Source organism: Ictalurus furcatus, chromosome 14 (assembly GCF_023375685.1).
Source record: "Ictalurus furcatus strain D&B chromosome 14, Billie_1.0, whole genome shotgun sequence".
Classification (NCBI taxonomy): Eukaryota; Metazoa; Chordata; class Actinopteri; order Siluriformes; family Ictaluridae; genus Ictalurus; species Ictalurus furcatus.
Window position 1 is genome coordinate 22,344,803 of NC_071268.1, and position 17,666 is coordinate 22,362,468.

General features: G+C 39.3%; 1 protein-coding gene across 2 annotated transcripts in view; it reads right to left on the reverse strand.

Annotated features, from left to right (window-relative positions):
* Window positions 1–5,488, reverse strand: part of znf609a (zinc finger protein 609a) — a 121,317-nt gene extending 115,829 nt beyond the window's left edge. For both annotated transcript variants that reach the window (XM_053642106.1, XM_053642107.1), the window contains exon 1: window positions 4,961–5,488. The gene's annotated coding sequence lies outside the window, so the exon portion shown is untranslated. The remainder of the gene's footprint in view (window positions 1–4,960) is intronic.
* Between the last annotated feature and the right edge of the window lie 12,178 nt (window positions 5,489–17,666).

Sequence of the window (17,666 nt, forward strand, 5' to 3'; positions counted from 1 at the left end):
ACCATCTGGATTTATCTGTGGCTTTAATGCGTTATGGTAACGTGTAAACCTCTGTGCACACTCTCAGCGAGTTCATATCCTCACATGCTTTTTTTAATAATCACTACTATGCTGATGGCACCCAATTCATGCTTTCCTTTCCTCCCTCAGACACTTGTGCCTCTGCCCGGATCTCAGAAGGTTCAGCAGACATCGACATGGATGGCAGCTCATCAGCAGAAACTAAATGATGACCAACAAGACGGAGATGTTGTAAATGACTCCATGTCAAGATCCTGTGATCTCCCTGGAGAACCTATGGATCACACCTTCTGACAACGAGGCCACTCAGTTTCTCGTTCAGTCCCTTTTCATCTCGGGATTGGACTGCTGCAACTCGCTCCTTGAGGGTCTTCCCCTGTGTGCCATCCACCCTTGCATCTGATCCAGAATGCAGATGCACAGCTTGTTTTCAATCTCCACAAGTTCTCCCAGACCAAGCCATTGAAGAGTTCCCTCCACAAGTTTCCTGGAGCTGCCCGGATCAGATTTAAAACACAGATGCTTGGCTATAAATCTAAAAACAGACCAGCCCCCACCTACTTGAAGGCACTTTTCAAACATCGCTCTGCACCATGTTCCATGTGAGCCTCTAGGACAGCTCGGCTGTATCCACCATCCCCCAGAAGATACACGAGAGACATGCGTCGAGACTTTTCAATGGCCTGGCAACCAGGTAGCGGAATGAACTTCCCCTGAGTCACTGATTGTTGAAGGCTGAAAATCCATCTCTTCACCAAGTACTTAAATATGAGCACCAATTTAAAAACAGGCCTTAACATGGTTTTGTTGATGTACCAGCTCTCTTCTCTAACAGGCTTTTAGCTTGATAGTGTTATTAGACCCTGACCTATTTGATCTGGCATTGGGAATATGTTTTTGATAGAGGCTACAAAGCACTTTTGGAAATTGCCTGCCAATTACTATAAATACAGGACTATCTGTACTGCGTTTAAATGCCTGCATTTGTTACCAAGCGTGCACATGAAATGAGAAGTTGTTCTCTGAAGGTTGCCGAGTGGTGTCTAGTGACGGTCACAAGTAATCAACTAATGGATTATTACTATTATAAGATTCCTAATCAATTACAAACAATACTACCATGAAATACACACAAGAAGCACAACAAGGTAGCTCCATGTGTCCATGTTAAGCACATTTGGTATCTTTGGACAGTCTGTACATGATCGTGCACAGTATTTTTGTGATTGTTTCAGCCAAAAATTCTCGATTTTACTGCGTTTTTTTTCTCTCTCTAAATTTGCGATGCAACTTGCAGAGTTTTTTGTGTTTTTATTGCAGAAAACTACACGGATTCTGCACAAAAAACTGCACAAAACTGCTCTGCACGATCTTTCGCAGTGATGTTTGTTGGTAAATGAGACCTTTTAGCTGTACTCATGTTCGACGCACGTGAATCGAAGACGGTTTTAGCCGAATATGTGCGTCGTGAAGACGTCGCAATGTTTCGGGACACGTCGTCGCGTCTTGGGGTCAAATCTGAATTTTTCCATTTTGAAAACTGCCAGCTCCTCCGAATATTACGGAGTTTGCTCGCTTTTTCGTTAATTTCTGCGATCGCAAAAAATCCCGGCGGGACTGGGTACAGGGTAATTAATTACGAGTCACTTGGCAACGCAAACAGTCACAACATATGAGATCACAGGTTTGTTACGGTGCCATGATTTGCCACACTGTATATTTTCTAAACCCTTGGTTCTGTACCTTCAGATCCCTTTTAAAACTACGAAACTGAAAAAGTCCCAATTACGACTATCAGAAAAAAATGAACCATATAGAGACCAGTGTCAAGATGTGTAAATACGTAGCGTAGCTGATTTTATAAAGATTTCCACTCTATTCCACGCAAGATTTCTACACTATTACTGCACATTACAGCATTTACAACTTCCAGATATCGCGTTTCAGAATGGAAATTATTAACCTGCTTATCATTTAAAGTGTACTTACGAGCCACAGTAGAAAGTGTGTCCGCGGACCTAATGGATGCAATTTGCTCGTTAGATTCTGCACAAGATTAGAAATAGTCTCTTATGATGGGCAACATTATGATTTGAAAGTCTTCTTGAAAATGTCATAATTGAGTCAAGTGTAGTTATCAGTTCAAAACAGTGACGTGATAACGGTCAGAAATCCAGAGTCTCTTGAAAGACAACAGATCAGCAAACACTAGCTTTTTTATTTCTATTCAAGTTGAACATTCACAGCACCGATGGGAACACACTCTGTATGTGTGATATTTGATGGCCCCAGGTTCTGTTACAGCAGCAGACACTATCCAGACACTATTAGTAATTAACAATTGTAGCATTTTCTACAACTTATAAGTGTTCAGGAAATGCTATCATTTGCAGCATTACACTCAGGCTTGATGCTTAGGACATAAAGTGTAAGTGAAATTTCAACAGAGAAGCTTCAACAGAGAAATGAGGTTATGTCTCAATAGCGTTATGGCGCAACAATTTTGTATAACAAATAAGGAAAATGAGACAGCTGAGTAGCGTGACATTAAAAAATATATATTTTTAGAAAACGCACCCTATCATGGGTACATTGTAAGACCGAAAACCTGACAATGCCACAGCCACTGATGGCCGAGAGTCCAAGAAAGCAAAAAATGGCTATATTCTCTGGGGGGTGGAAGTAATGGCATTACGTTCTCCGGTCAATCAGAGCAATCATTGGTGTCTGTGAGCTCATGTATCCAGAAGAGTGGTTCACTGCCCTTTGTTCAAGATGCAAAAGCTGGATTCACTTTACCTGGGTGGTAGCTGTCTTGTGATAAGGCAGCGCTAGTTAGTGGGTGCGAATTGGCAAGTGACCAGACGATCATCTTAAGTAATGCTTTACCCTCATGATGGAGCCGGAGCATATCTCAGGAACAATGAAATACCCTGGATAGGATTCTAGTTCACCACTGCAGGGCACCATACATATACATATTCACACCTAGGGGCAATTTAGACCAGAAATTCCACCTACTGGCATGTTTTTAGGAGGAAACTAGACAACCCAGCTTATTGGTTATCTTGTTTGCCTTGCACCTCTGAGGGTTGGTGGCTCCAATCACACCTCGTTCTCCCCGTGCTTTAGGGGTTTCCTTCGGGTTTTCCGGTTTCCTCCCCCAGTCCAAAGACATACATTGTAGGCTGACTGGCAATTACAAAATTGTCCATAGTGTGTGCGAGTGTGCCCTGCGATGGGTCAGTACCACATCCAGGATGTCCCCTGCCCAAAGATCTCTAGGATATGCTTCAGGCTGCCCCACGAGACTCTGTGTAGGATAAGTCGTAAGGAAAATGGATGGATGGATGGATGGACTGATGGAGGACTCAGGGGAAAGAATATGCACTGAAACGCCACACGGATATTAACCTAAGCTCTAGAGATGCAAGAGCTCTGGAGCTTGAACTGGGGCACTGCACCACCATGCTCCCCTAGCAATAACCAAAATAATAATAATAACCTGGGGAAAAAAACTCCACAGCTATTAACTATGACCACGCAATCCACACTTCTAACCAACTGTACCGTCTTTCTCTTCAAATTAACTTGAAACCTAACCAAGTTTTGCCACTTGTTAAAGCTTATAAATAAGCCGGTCCCTGGCATCTCTAAGGTCGATAACGGGAAGTCTTTTCTATTAATTAAGGCTGTAAATCCGTCCAAATGATGATTATTATTTAATATACTGCAGTATTTGGACTCCGAAGTGGAGATGATGTGAGGAATGAAAACCTGAATCCACATCACATGGATCAAGCTGTTCAAGTAAATGACAAATGGGACTGATTTTCAGAAGGGAGAAGAAGGAGGGGGGAAAAAAATCAATGTATTGGAAGGGGAAAAAGAAAAGAAAAAGAAAAAAAAACAACAACAGGAGAGAAAACATTTAACCAGCCATTATTGTTGTTTGCTTCGAAGCGAGACAATTAAGCTTTGTCTGTCTTCCCTGGAGTGCTTTGTGAGAGATGCATGCGGCTTTGCTCTGTGGGCCTTGTTAGCTCGCATGACTCCATAGAAGGGCACGCTAGTTAGCTGGCTAAGCTCAGAGCTTGAACTCACTGGGGTCAATTAAAAAAAAAAAAAACATAATAATAAAAATAAAAAAGAAGTAGTAGTAGAATTGTAGTCGTGTTTCCGCTCATACGCTGCGAGAATTTCGTCCGAGGTTTTGTCCCAGAGACTTTGTGTAGTACAGCAAGTGTAGTAGTGTTTCTCTGCAAATCACTGCATGCCTCTTTGATAGCTAAACTGACTAGACAAGCACTCTTACACAGCGGTCGCTGGCTCTGCTGCCTTAGCAAAGCTAGCTGGCTAACACAGTCATAAAGAAATGTGACAAAGCGAAGGGCATGGCGGTTTAGTGCAACAGCTCTCACACACTGTTTATCACATAAACATGGCTTATATAGTGGCTAATACGGACCTGGACACCACCATAGGCACCTAGTATGCCTTTTGTTTTTTTTTCTTCCTTCCTCTGCAGCCAGTCCACAGATAAACCCCCAAACACACACGCAATGACATTAAAGACATCCAACAAATAGCATATGAGAAGCAAGTATAAGTCAAAACAGCTGCGCCCAGACGCACAACGTTGGACTTTGTTTGCTTTGTTTTGTTGCGTGTGTGTGTGTGTGTGTGTGTGTGTGTGTGTGTGTGTAAAACTAAAAACTCCCCCAGTTTCCCCTTTCGAAGCAAATGATTTTCGGCGATGCAAAACATATGCAGAGTTAACCGCTGGGAGAACTGTATTTGCTGAGGCTAGCTAGCCTGCTACAGCGCTAATCTGGGCTAGCTGGTTAGCTGAGAACTGCTACTCGGTGTAAACCGTGCCGTGTTTAAAAGTGGGCAAAGAAATTCCTGCACTAGAGATGATGAAATCATAGCTGCTTACCCCGAGTGAGGTGTCCCCGATCCGACGGAGGGTTACAGGGTTATGTGCACTCCATAGATCCCTAATGGTACGGGCAAAACGGGAGAAGAAAACGAGCCGGGAATCGTTGGGTTTCACAAACACTCACTCACACACTCTCACACACACACACACACAGAGAGAGAGAGAGAGAGAGAGAGAGAGCGAGAGAGAGAGAGAGAGAGAGAGAGCGATCCGGAGAGGCAGCGGAAAGGCCAGCTCAGCGGAATCCGGCCATCACGCACTCAGAGCCCGCTGTTAGAGCGCAGCGCCGCCCGGACATTTCACTTCATTCCTCTTCCTCAGCTCCGAGACCTCACTCCTGAATCCCCAAAAACCCTGCAGCTGCTCGCCTCCTCAGATCTCGAGGGGGATAAATTCCGGCGATCTGGAGCTTTTCATGTCTTTAATGTTTAATGGCTGTTTGTTGCCCAGCAAAGCCGACAGACAGATTGATACAATGTCACCAACAAGGAGCTGATAGAGCTTCTGCAAAGCCCAGTGTGTAACTCCTCCACTCGGGGAGTGTGTGTGTGTGTGTGTGTGTGTCGTTTTCATTTCTTGGTGATAGGGATACACAAGACAGTTTTGATTTTGTGGGGACATTTTTTTTGGCTGGTCCCCATAAAGAGAACTTTAATTTTTAGTTACATTTAGTTAAATGAATAACTATGCCAATGGAAGGTCCTCATTAGGCTAGTAAGACGTGTGTGTGTGTGTGTGTGTGTGTGTGTGTGTGTGTGTGTGTGTGTTTTCAGGTCTTGCTTGGGACCAAATTTCCCCACAAGGATTGGAAAATTTGACAGTTTCGATTTTGTGGGGACATTTAGCTGGTCCCCACAAGCAACTTTTTTTTTTTTTTCTTTAACTAAAACTGTAGCTTAAACTGTAGGTTTCATTTGATTAAAACAAGCCTTTGGTTACTTAGGTTATGACTAGGGTCAGATTTAGGTGTTGGTATAGCATACTATAGTTACATTAATGATTATATCAATGGAAGGTCCTCACAAGGTTAGCAAGACAAACGTGTGTACATGTCTGGGCATGTATTTATATCTTGGTGGGGAACAAATGTCCCCACAAGGATAATAATTTTGAACAGGTTTGATTTTGTAGGCACATTTGGCTGGTCACCATGAGAAAAATTTAACAAAAAAATAGAAAAACTGAAGCTTTTATTATAATGTAATTTGTTTATGGTTATGGTTAGATTTAGGTGTAGGTAAAGCATTCTTTAGTTATATTAATCATTTGTCTATGGAAGGTCCTCTCAAGGCTAGTAAAACGTGTGTGTGTGTGTGTGTGTGTGTGTGTGTGTGTGTGTGTGCAAAATTAATGCAAAGGGTTACACATGGATGGTTGAGTGCTCAATTTTCTTCATCCAAAAGCACGTACTGCCACACTAAATAATAATAATACATCTCAATTGTCAAAACAACCAAAAATTTCCATCATAATAAGCTTGGTAACATAAGTACCATGTGGTAATTTTTCCTGCATCCAAAATCGGATGTTGTGGTATCGTAGCCTACGTACAGTTGTAACATCATGAAATTTGTAACATTTCATTAAAAATGTCATAAATATTGAATCTTGAAGCTTGAAATTACTATAACCACAGTAAAATGATTCTGTGGAAATTTTCATGAGCATAAATCAACTAAATACACATCTCCGCTACGTATATATCAATGAAAGTGTTTTTGTCATTAAATTTTTTTTTAGATTCCTACATTCTTTTTTAGATCTTTTCTTGTCACCATTTCCTTTTTTGTTTGTTTGTTTGTTTGTTTGTTTTTTTACCTTGTTTTATATTTAGATATCTCCTTCTGTGTACTTGACACTGAAATAAAGTATGTATTAAAAGTATTGCTGCTCTCTGTCTACTCTAATAATATTATTACACACTCGGTTTGGTTAGTTTTGAATGCATTGCATTTTCGTAAAACAAGGAAATAAATTTAGAGATTAGATTTATAGAGTCAACATAAACTTAAGTATTGTATGTCCAGGTCATGAATGCTGAAATATATTAGCATTAAGATAACCACAACTGTTTAATGTGATGCTTTATATATCTTCTAATATACAGAGTCAATTTGTTACCCATTAAATGATAAACTAAATCAATTTTCAGTTCCACTTTCGCCCTATTTACCAGCTTGTGTTGATGCCAGATTTAATGTCATAATAATATAAAGGAAGCTATTTATTATATAGCTAGATCAGAAGGTCATTGTCAAGCTTTGAGGGAGCTAAACATGTTTTATTCCATATGGTTATGTTACTCTTCAGAGTGAGTGTCAGGAGGTCTTTGTACTTGTAGGTGAAATCAGCCTGCAGTTGCAGGTGAAGCAAAAGAGCCAGTCGTTATGACAAGCAAACATGTCATACTATTTGTCATACACTGGGAGAAGATAAACTCTAGTGTTTACTCTGCTTTTGTGCTGAGGAAGCTGAGGGGACTCATTCTGAGATGGTTGCCTGGGAAACCAGGGTATGCTAATGTTGACTTGGTATGGAGAGAGAAAGACACAGAGAGAGAGAGAGAGAGAGAGAGAGAGAATGAGAGAAATATAGAGTGTGTCTCTGTACGATTCAGAGACCAAGAGGCCAGGGGAAACTGAATTAATGAGCTAATTTTCACACTGGGAGGGTGGCAATCAGGTCCACCACTTTATCTTCTCATTGCCTCTACACTTTCACACTGAGTTAACCACTCAGTCATACAGAACCTGCTCTGTTTTCCTATAATCATTTTCCTACTGTGCTATAAGCATCGGCGATGAAAGCAACAGATAAATAACATTCAGCTCGAAGCAATCACTCCTTGACCCACAAGTCTGAATGAAAACACATACAAGGCTCAGCATGGATTAGTCCTATCAGCTACAGATGTGTTGTTTATACCGTCTCGACTTTGTCGGTTGTGGACACCCTTCAAACAGCAGTGTAGTGTATGTGAATCAAATGAATTAGTCTGTTGATTAGACAAATAGGTTAAATGACCTGCATTTGTCAGCAACATATGCGCCCTCATTCTTTTGATTTTTCATAAACAACTAACATATGGGCTTGATTCATAGTAGCGTTGTCTCTAACCTAAGGCTCTGACACCGTCAACCCCACAGACGAGGAGAAAACATTGAATAAATCACATCTATAGAAGAAACATTCTCCAAAATCAATGAGTGTGTTTCCTCATTTTTCTTCTCTGTCGTTCTGATTGCATTTTTAATTATGGCGTGTGTCACGGCCAGGCAACTGAGACACGATTTACATTTTCATTTTTGTTTCCTTGGTCAGGCACTTGCTATGCTAATTAATCAGTAATTGTAATGAGCTGTAGGAGGATAAATTCAGAAAGACTAATGAAGTGGGACAAAGGGGGGGACTCTGGCTCTCGAGTTCTCCCTGCCTTTTGTGCCATCTGCAGATGCATTCTCATGGTAAACCAGTTCATTTCATGCTGGACTCCTTTTCTATGGCACATATACATTGCAGATGTTCTATTCTGTCATCCCACTCCAGCATAATTTGACAGGGAAGCACAACAAAAGCTGTGATGGCATATTCTGCATGTTATTTCCAACCATAGAGCTTAAGGATAAAAAAAAAAGCCGATCAAAAAGAAGCTTTGACAAACCTCCCATTACATTCAAATTACTCCCTGTGGTGCCACGCAGGGTGTGCTGACTTGAAATTATGCCATATTATATTTTAGGTACAAACAGGTGTAGTTACAGAATGTGCTGTTATATTTGTTGTGTGCATATAATTAGATTAAGTTTATTGTGTCATGAAAAAAAAAGTCTCCACACAGACAAACATGAACACTGGGTGTTGATATAATGCATTTTCAGTGGTGATATAGACCGGCAAATATTAGAATCATCATGAAGATTATGAAAGCAATCATTAGAAGTAATTTGGTTTTCAAATGCTCCTCCTCCAGCTCTTCTCTTGTTGAAAGTTGTACTCGTGTAAAAGGCTATAAATGAAATTTACATTCAAACAGATTCCCATTAGTGGAGTAATTCTACACTGTAAGTATTTTTTATCTTATATTATCTCAGTAATGGGAATAAATTCTTAATGGGGTTGTTCAAGCCACTGTAAGCATTGTGTCTCATATTTCCCGTAGCTAACTTTTTAAAAAAATAAAAATCAACGTTTATTGGTTAGTTTTAAACAGTGTTTATTATAATGACCAGTATTCATCTGTTCATTTAGCAATCTCTAGCCTTTTCATGGAGTATAAATTATTAAATAGTAAGTTGCATCACTCGATGTATATTAGTTGTAAAATAAAACCCTTGATTATAATAATACCACTTTACCCAATCTGTACTATCTCACTGTTCTGACACCATTTCATATTCTCAGTAAGAAGTGGCCATTACATGCCAAGCCTAAAGCATACAGTACAGTAAAGAAAGCAGAGCTTCTCCTCATTCATCATCCTTTTATAATTGCCCTTTAATAAATGCCCATGGAAGCTTTGTAAACGCTAAGTGCTTAAATGGAGGACTTTCTTTTAGTGTGCACATTGATGAAGGCCAGAGCATGCGTATTTCTTCTTTAGCACTGTGAGAAAGGAAAGGACTCTGGCACTTATTTTCTTGATTTATTCACTTGACCTTATTAGAAATCATCTAGCATTGGAAAGGGCAGAAGCTGATATGGGACCAGGTTACACATATTCACATCCTAGTCATCACTCTTAAGAGGTAATGGGAAAGCCAGTCCGAGATCATTAAATGCATGGCATTGTTGTTATTCATTTCTTTCTGACTGAAAGGTGAAGTGTAACATGTGAGGTTTCACCCTGAGGCAGGAAGTCGCTGTTGGATAAACTTCCTGTGGTATGTTTGTAAATTGTAGTCACTTGACCAATCATCACTGACAGGCAAGAGTGGTGACAGATTAGGTCACCAACTTGACAAAGAGTACTGAAAGAACACAAACACACACCACGCTACACACGGTATATGAGTTTGTAGTTTATCAGGCTTAAAACTGTCTTCAAATAGATAAGAAAGACCTTTAAGGCCGTAGCTTTGTTACGCTGATGAGATTTTATGCCGGAATTGACTACATGAGAGGGTTGATGTATGGAATCAGTGACATTTTGAAATAATTAATGGCTTGAGTATAACCTTTAACTTGTTACAGTTATGCATATTGGTTGTTATGTAGTGTAACAGATTGTTGCCCATTGCAGTTTGTTGACCAAAGGGCAAAACTGGTCTGAAGCCTCCATAAATAAAACCATTGTGTTGTATATATTAATCAGATGGTCACACATAAACAGGATACATTTACACAAGAAACGGCTCCTTTAATAGCTATTAAAGTTTGAACACTTGTTAATCCCAGACTCATAATCCTTATATTGACAGTGGCTGTGGTTTGGTCAGATTTACTCTGTATTGGTTGTAGCCAGTGTGAGAATTGTATATTGACTTTTTTTTTTGGGGGGGGGGGGGGGTGTCAGCTTTTTTCATGTTGCCCAGATTAACTAGTTTGTGTGATGCAGAGGTGCACCTCAGTGCTGTATCCTTAAAACTTCACATGAACACAACACCTTCAATGCTATAATTCATACAATGCTGTTCAGCTTTATGTGACGATTAGTTCCATGAATGCCTTAAAAAAGTAGTATGTACTTTCTGAACCACTCCTCAGCTTACTTGTCTTTTCTTGCCAGTAAAAACTGCTTTATGTCTGTTCCCTTTCTCTTACTCATGACATCACCAGTGTTAAATGAAATCTGAGTGCAAAAACAGCCTCTGTTATTTATCTGTGAAAAGGTCACTACATTAAGTTTCAGTTTATTACCAACCTAAACTATACACAGGTAAAACAGACATTAGTGAGTCGTGACAAAAGGGTTGAGTCTTACACAATGGTATGGTATTGGTAGCGAACAATTTCGGAAAATAAGAACAAAAAGAATATGTTTAAAATCTCAAAATTCTGTCAAAATTATATTGAAGTGATTCCTAACATTTTCACCACTCGAGGCTTAAAGTACAATCAAGTCAAGACAATAGGTAAACTTCATCTTAATCATTTCACCATAAACATTTTGTTTTGATGAACTGTGCGGAACATTTGTGCTTGGGATACAACTATAGTTAGATTGCAACGTTTATTTTCCAAGAAAAAGTGTCTTTCAAACACTTACGTATCTCCTGTGCTATCTCCATTGCATTCAGCTGAATTTCCCACATTTATCGTACATCTTGTTTTGACGTCCTTCAAGGGGGATCAAGCCTTATTTAGAGGGGGTCGGACCCACCCAACCCCCCCCCCCCCCCATAATTCTCACCCTGGTTGAAACCTTTTAGTCAATATTTATTGCATACATATATTATAAACTAGAGCATTGGAAAATGCTTTGAATAGCAGTTTGGTGGAAGTTGTTGGGTTTATTTACATTAACAAAACAATGACAACGCACAAGAGAAAGACACTATGTATATACACACATGTGCATTATTGTTTCAGGAGGTTTTCCCATAAAATTCTTAATTACCATTTCAGAGACACAATGTGGTGCTCATGTAAATCCCCTCTAGGTTGGATTTGAGTTAACCTATATAGATGATGGACAGCCTAACGGTTCTTAGCACCATTGTTTGTCCTAATCTTTGCATGGCAGCTTTTCCTATAGACTACAGTAAAAAGAGCCAGAGATGGAGCGGGAGAAAGAGAGTGCTATTAGCTATTTGTGGGTGTGTCTGTGCTTTCTTGCTAGAACAATTAAAACAAATTCCCTTATTGGTTTATATAGAGTATTCAGTCTAATGGGATGATTGCATGGTGGCTAGAATGGCATGTAACTGCCTTCTAAAGATTTATATGAATTCCCAATCAATAGTGGTGAAGCTCTGAGTCAAAAAAAAAAACCAAAAAAACAAAACAAAATAGAACAACAACAAAACAAGAAACAGTTACTGTAGAACTGCCCACGTTTTAAGAGCTTGATTATTGTACATGTGTTACTGTTCAAGTGTGGTATTCATGCTGGCTTTGTTAAATTAATCTCTCTCTCCCGCTCTTCCTCTCTCTCTCTCTCTCATAGTCAGCACCAGTCTTCTGTGGGAGAGTTGTGCTCAATTTCCATTTTTATGAACAATCAGGTTCCCTCTGTCAGAAAGAAGGATGGAAGAGCGCTGCAGGATCAATGTCAGCCTGCCTGCTGAATAGCAATGAGCTGCAGGCAGCAGCCGCAGCAGCACTGAAAGCTGTTATTGCTATTACTCTGGATAAATGAGACATCAGTAAAATAGTACATTCAATTTGAGTTCAATCCAAGAGTGATTCTGATTTAACATCTGCTAATTTCGAGCGTGTAATGATTGAACGATGTGCACAAAAAAGTAGCATGCAGACATTCTGACAGGAAACGCATGCCACTGGAATCATAGAGCTGATTATTTTTAAGCATCGTACAGATTCACAGAGATCCGTAAAATAACTGTCAAAAGCTGACTGATGAACCGATGCACACATCAAACAAATGTTACATGACGATCAGAGCAAAACAAGCAGAAACTGACAATATACGACTGGTTTTTGTGTAAATATTGTCGATCTGCCTTAAGAAATGCGGATCTTTCTATTCTCCAGTCCTCACATTTGGAGTAAGCAGCAAAACAGACTATATATTCATGGAAGTTTTATTTACAGTGTGTCAACTGGTGTGTCTATATGCCTTTACAGACAACAAAAGCATTACCAAGCAAAAATGTCATATTAACTCATCTCTTTTGGAAATAAGAATTGGACAATGTGGTAACAACATCTTCAGCAATGGAAGCAATGTCATATTAAAAAAAACAAAAAAAAACCTGGACCATTTTCTATACAGTCATCATTGGCAACAATGGGTTATTACAAGCAAGCAAGTAAGAAGTGTGTATGGCTATGTGCATGTATATATATATATATATATATATATATATATATATATATATATATATATATATATATATGAATGAGCCCAACTTTTGTGCCTGTACCTCCATTACTGAAGAAGGATGTACTAGAAATAGCACCGACTGGCGCAAGCTACTTTTCTGTGTGCAGACAGAATGCTGTGCTACACTACTTAGCTGCAACACTAGTATTTATTACAACCTTTGCATTGATCCCTGTTTAATAAAACTGTCCAACATTTCCTACTAAGTGCAGTAGTCCTTATTCAGAGTCTTTACATGACTGAAAATTCAGTGAAGATAGAAAAAATGTGAGGGACAGAAGGCAAGTAATCGCCTCTACCTGGTGAAGTGATGCATTAAGTAATTTAGACATGAGGGCCACTGAAGAATGATGCTCTCAATTACATGATCTTATCGATTTTTGCCAGAAAGAGGTTCAGCTATAGCCTTTAGTGGAAGAGCTTGTTGTAGAAGAAGCTTTCAATTAGATGCTCAAATAACAGAAACATCAGCGAGAACGCTAGGATTTTCCGTGGATCAGTAATAGAAAAGACTTCATTATTTAGAATAAAATACGAGACAGTATTATGTGTCTTATTTTTAATCGACCACATATGCTTCATACAGTGGGCACGGTGACTTAGTGGTTAGCACGGTTACCTCACACCTCCGAGGTTGGCGGTTTGAATCCCACCTCCGCCCAGTGTGTGTGAAGTTTGCACGTTCTCATCAGGCTTTAGGGGTGTACTCCGGGTTCCTCCTCCCGTCTAAAGACGTGTGTTGTAAACTGATTGGAAAATCCAAATTGTCCATAGTGTGTAAATGTGTGTGGGATTGTGCCAAGTGATGGGCCGGTGTCCCATGCCTCGTGCCCTGAGCTCACTGGGATAGACTCCAGGTTCCCCGTGACCCTGTGTAGGATAAGTGGTATGGAAAAGGGATGGATGAATGAATATAGTTTATATGTTTCTGAATTGAATTTTCTGTATAAGGTATCTTCCTATGTTCCACATATCATAAATATCCAAGGTCACTGAAAGTGCACAGGTATAGATTACTATAATTTACTATCAGGTAAATGTAATAGCATCGATTTGTATGAATAATAAATAACTCCATACCTGTAAGGAGAAAAGACATACAGCCTCAGAACCACTGCATAACCAAACCTGACCCACAGGTTTCTCAAATAGTGTGGGAATAAGGAAATAAGGAAAATACATTTCTCTCTCTATCTCTGCTCTCAAATGGTGAATAACTCCTTTACTGACTTTTATTGACATTTCCTGATATTTTTACTGCAAGAACTCTCTCTTAATTATTATATTTCATATTATTATCTAATTCTTCTGGTATTCCTTTTTGTTCTTTTTTAATTCATGCCACTGTACATATTATTGTAACTAGTTAGTAGTGTATGTACATTATGTAGCTGTTTGACATATAATAGCTCTGGACATTTAATATTTCTTTCTTTCTTTCTTTTTTCTTTTTACAGCAAACAATATTACAAATAGAAACTATCACAGAATTGTAATTGCACACTATAAATTTGGAAGATACAGTCTGAACAGTCATTATTCACCCATGATCCATGGGTGCCTGGTGTGTGTGTGTGTGCACATTAGTGTGAGGTCTGCTTTAATAGACTGCACAAACACTCAAGTAGTAAACACAGGACACCAGTATTACCACCTGGGGCTTGCATCACCTTTCCCTAAGAAGATGTGTGTGCATGCAAAAAGTACTAATATGTCTTCTGCTGACTCGTCTTTCTCTTTAATGACTCCGTCTCCCTCTAACCATTGAAGACACACCAGGCAATTTGCTTCCTCTCGTCCTGTTACTAGACTGCAAAATGCAGTGGCGAGGTGTCTAACGAAAGTACCCCTGAGGAAATTATCATACTTTTGTATTATTAGAAACTTGAGCCCCAAAGATAGAAACTACCTAGAATCAACTGAGTTGGTGTTCTTGCACTGCAAAAAAAAAAAAAGAAAAAGAAAAAAAGACACATTCGCAAGTGAAAACATTTTGAATGTAGTCCAGTTTATAGTTCAAAATTACAATGAGCAATCTTACCAATCTTACCAATATAAGATTGGTATAACTATTACTAGACATGATTGCTAATTTACTAAGCTTTACATTTACATCTTTACAAACTACATTTTAGCATGTGGAAACATTGCTAAGATGTTGTGTTGTATTTCTTATTATAATATTACAATAAACAAAATATAACATCATTAAACCTATTTCTAGACATTATTACTAATTTCAAGCTTGTAGTTTTCTTATTCTATTGGCAGATCATTTTGCTTCTTTATAGAAATAAATGCTTAAAATGAGCAAAAATGATCTGCCAGTAGAACAATGTCAGTCTAGAAATAAGTACAAATGGCTTGAAATATGTTTAATAATCTTATAGATAGTTTACTGTAATCTTATAATTGGAAATAGATAAATTGGCATTTATAAATAATTCCCTTCTATAAATGTGCTAATACTACGTGTTCAAATAGTGCAGCTGTGTAACCAGGAAAATTCATTACAGTTTTACATGAAGTCTGTTTTGTTGAACTTCTCCACTGTTTGTGGTAATGGCAGTGCTAAGGCTATAATAGCAATTTGTAGTCCTGGCCATCATAGCATAACTGTTCATATGAATTGAGGCCCAAAGCCATCTTTATGGTTTTTAAGTGATACCATCCTCAGCAATCTCAATGATCTTTAGGCTGCACCACGTGGGGCATCATCAGTAGAAGCATGTGACTTCCAATTGATGAAAACTCCAACCAGAAGTAGGGCATCGGGATGGATCGGGCAGGTCCAAAGAGCAGAAGGGGTCAGGATCACTGGTATCTCAGGAGGATAATGTGTAGGTGGACAGAAAGAGAGAGGGAGAGAGAGAGAAAGAGAGAGAGATTATTAGGTATGCTTATTGTCTCATAATGGTTAAGGACAATGTACTTTCTGTGAATGCAAGCAGGGATTCCGGCAAGACTAGCTATGACGGCATAACTAAATGGGAGAACCAGACGGGAACACAGACATGAGGGCTCCCTGGGACATAAGACGGCCAGGAGCTCCACCATCAACAAACCTCGGTGAACACTTTAAACCGGGGGGTGGCAGCATCCAAACATCCTGGTTCACCACAACACTTAATGCTTGTGAGCCCTCTAGATCTGCTCCTTTACCTAAAGAAAAACTATTCACAAAAAGCTTGACTAAACAAATATGTTTACAGCCTGGACTTAAACACTGAGACTGTGTCTGCGTCCCGAACACTAATTGGAAGGCTGCTCCATAACTGTGGGGCTTTGTAAGAGAAAGCTCTTCCCCCTGCTGTAGCCTTCACTATTCGAGGTACCAACAAATAGCCTGCCCCTTTTGATCTAAGTAGGCGTGGCAGATCATAAAAGACCAAAAGTTCGCTCAGGTACTATGGCACGAGACCATTCAGTGCTTTATAGGTCAGTAGTAGTATTATATAATCAGTGTGAAAATTTACTGGGAGCCAAATGCAGTGTGGATAAAATAGGGGTCATGTGGTCATATCTTCTGGTTCTAATAAGCAGCTGCATTCTGGACTAACTGGAGTTTGTTTATGCTCCTACTGGAACATCCAGACAGTAAGGCATTACAGTAATCCAACCTGATTACAATAATCCAACCTGCATCGTGTAGTGACATTATATCTCTTATCTTAGCAATATTTCTGAGATGAAAAAAGGCTATCCTAGTAATATTATCTACATCTACGTCAAATGAAAGACTGGGGTCAATAATCACACCAAGGTCTTTTACTGCTGAACATGATGAACCAGAAAGGCCATTCAGAGTTACTGTGTAATCAGAAAGATTACTTCTAGCTGCATGTGGTCCTATTGGAAGTACTTGTGTCTTGTCAGAATGAAATAAAACAAGTTAATAAGCATGCAATGTCTAATGTCCTTTACACATTCCTCAACTTTATTAAGCTCGTGTCTGTCATCTGGTTTTGCTAAAACATACAACTGTGTATCATCAGTATAAAAGTGGAAGCTAATTCCATGTTCACGAGTAATTTGACCCAGAGGTAGCATCTATAAAGTAAAAAGCAGTGGGCCTTAAACAGAACCTTGCGGAACACCAAACTTTATTTCAGTATGCATAGAGAAGTAACCATTTATATCTACGAACTGATAACGATCGGTCAGATAAGACCTGAGCCAGGAGAGGGCAGTTCCCTTAATGCCAACAACGTTTTCTAGTCTATCAAGGAGAATAGTATGACCTGTAGTATCAAAAGCTGCACTAAGGTCAAGCAACACAAGTAAGGAGACTAAACCCTGATCAGAGGCCAGTAGTAGGTTGTTTACCACTTTAACCAGCGCTGTCTCTGTGCTATGATGAGGCCTAAATCCTGACTGATACATTTCATGAATGTTATTACTATGTAGGTACGAGCATAGCTGCTGTGCTACAACCTTTTCTAAGACCTTGGAGATAAAGGGCAGATTTAAAATTGGCCTATACCAGGACAATTGACTGGGGTTGAGGTCAGGGTTTTTAAATCAGTAAATGATTTAGGTACATCGAAGAATTGATTATTTTTAGAAGGGGTTTGATTACTTCTGGAATAATCTGTTTGAAGAAGCATGTAGGTAGGGGATCTACTATACAAGTTGATGATTTCGCTGCAGAGATTAATGAAGCTAGTTCGGTCTCTCTAAGGGGAGTAAAACATTCTA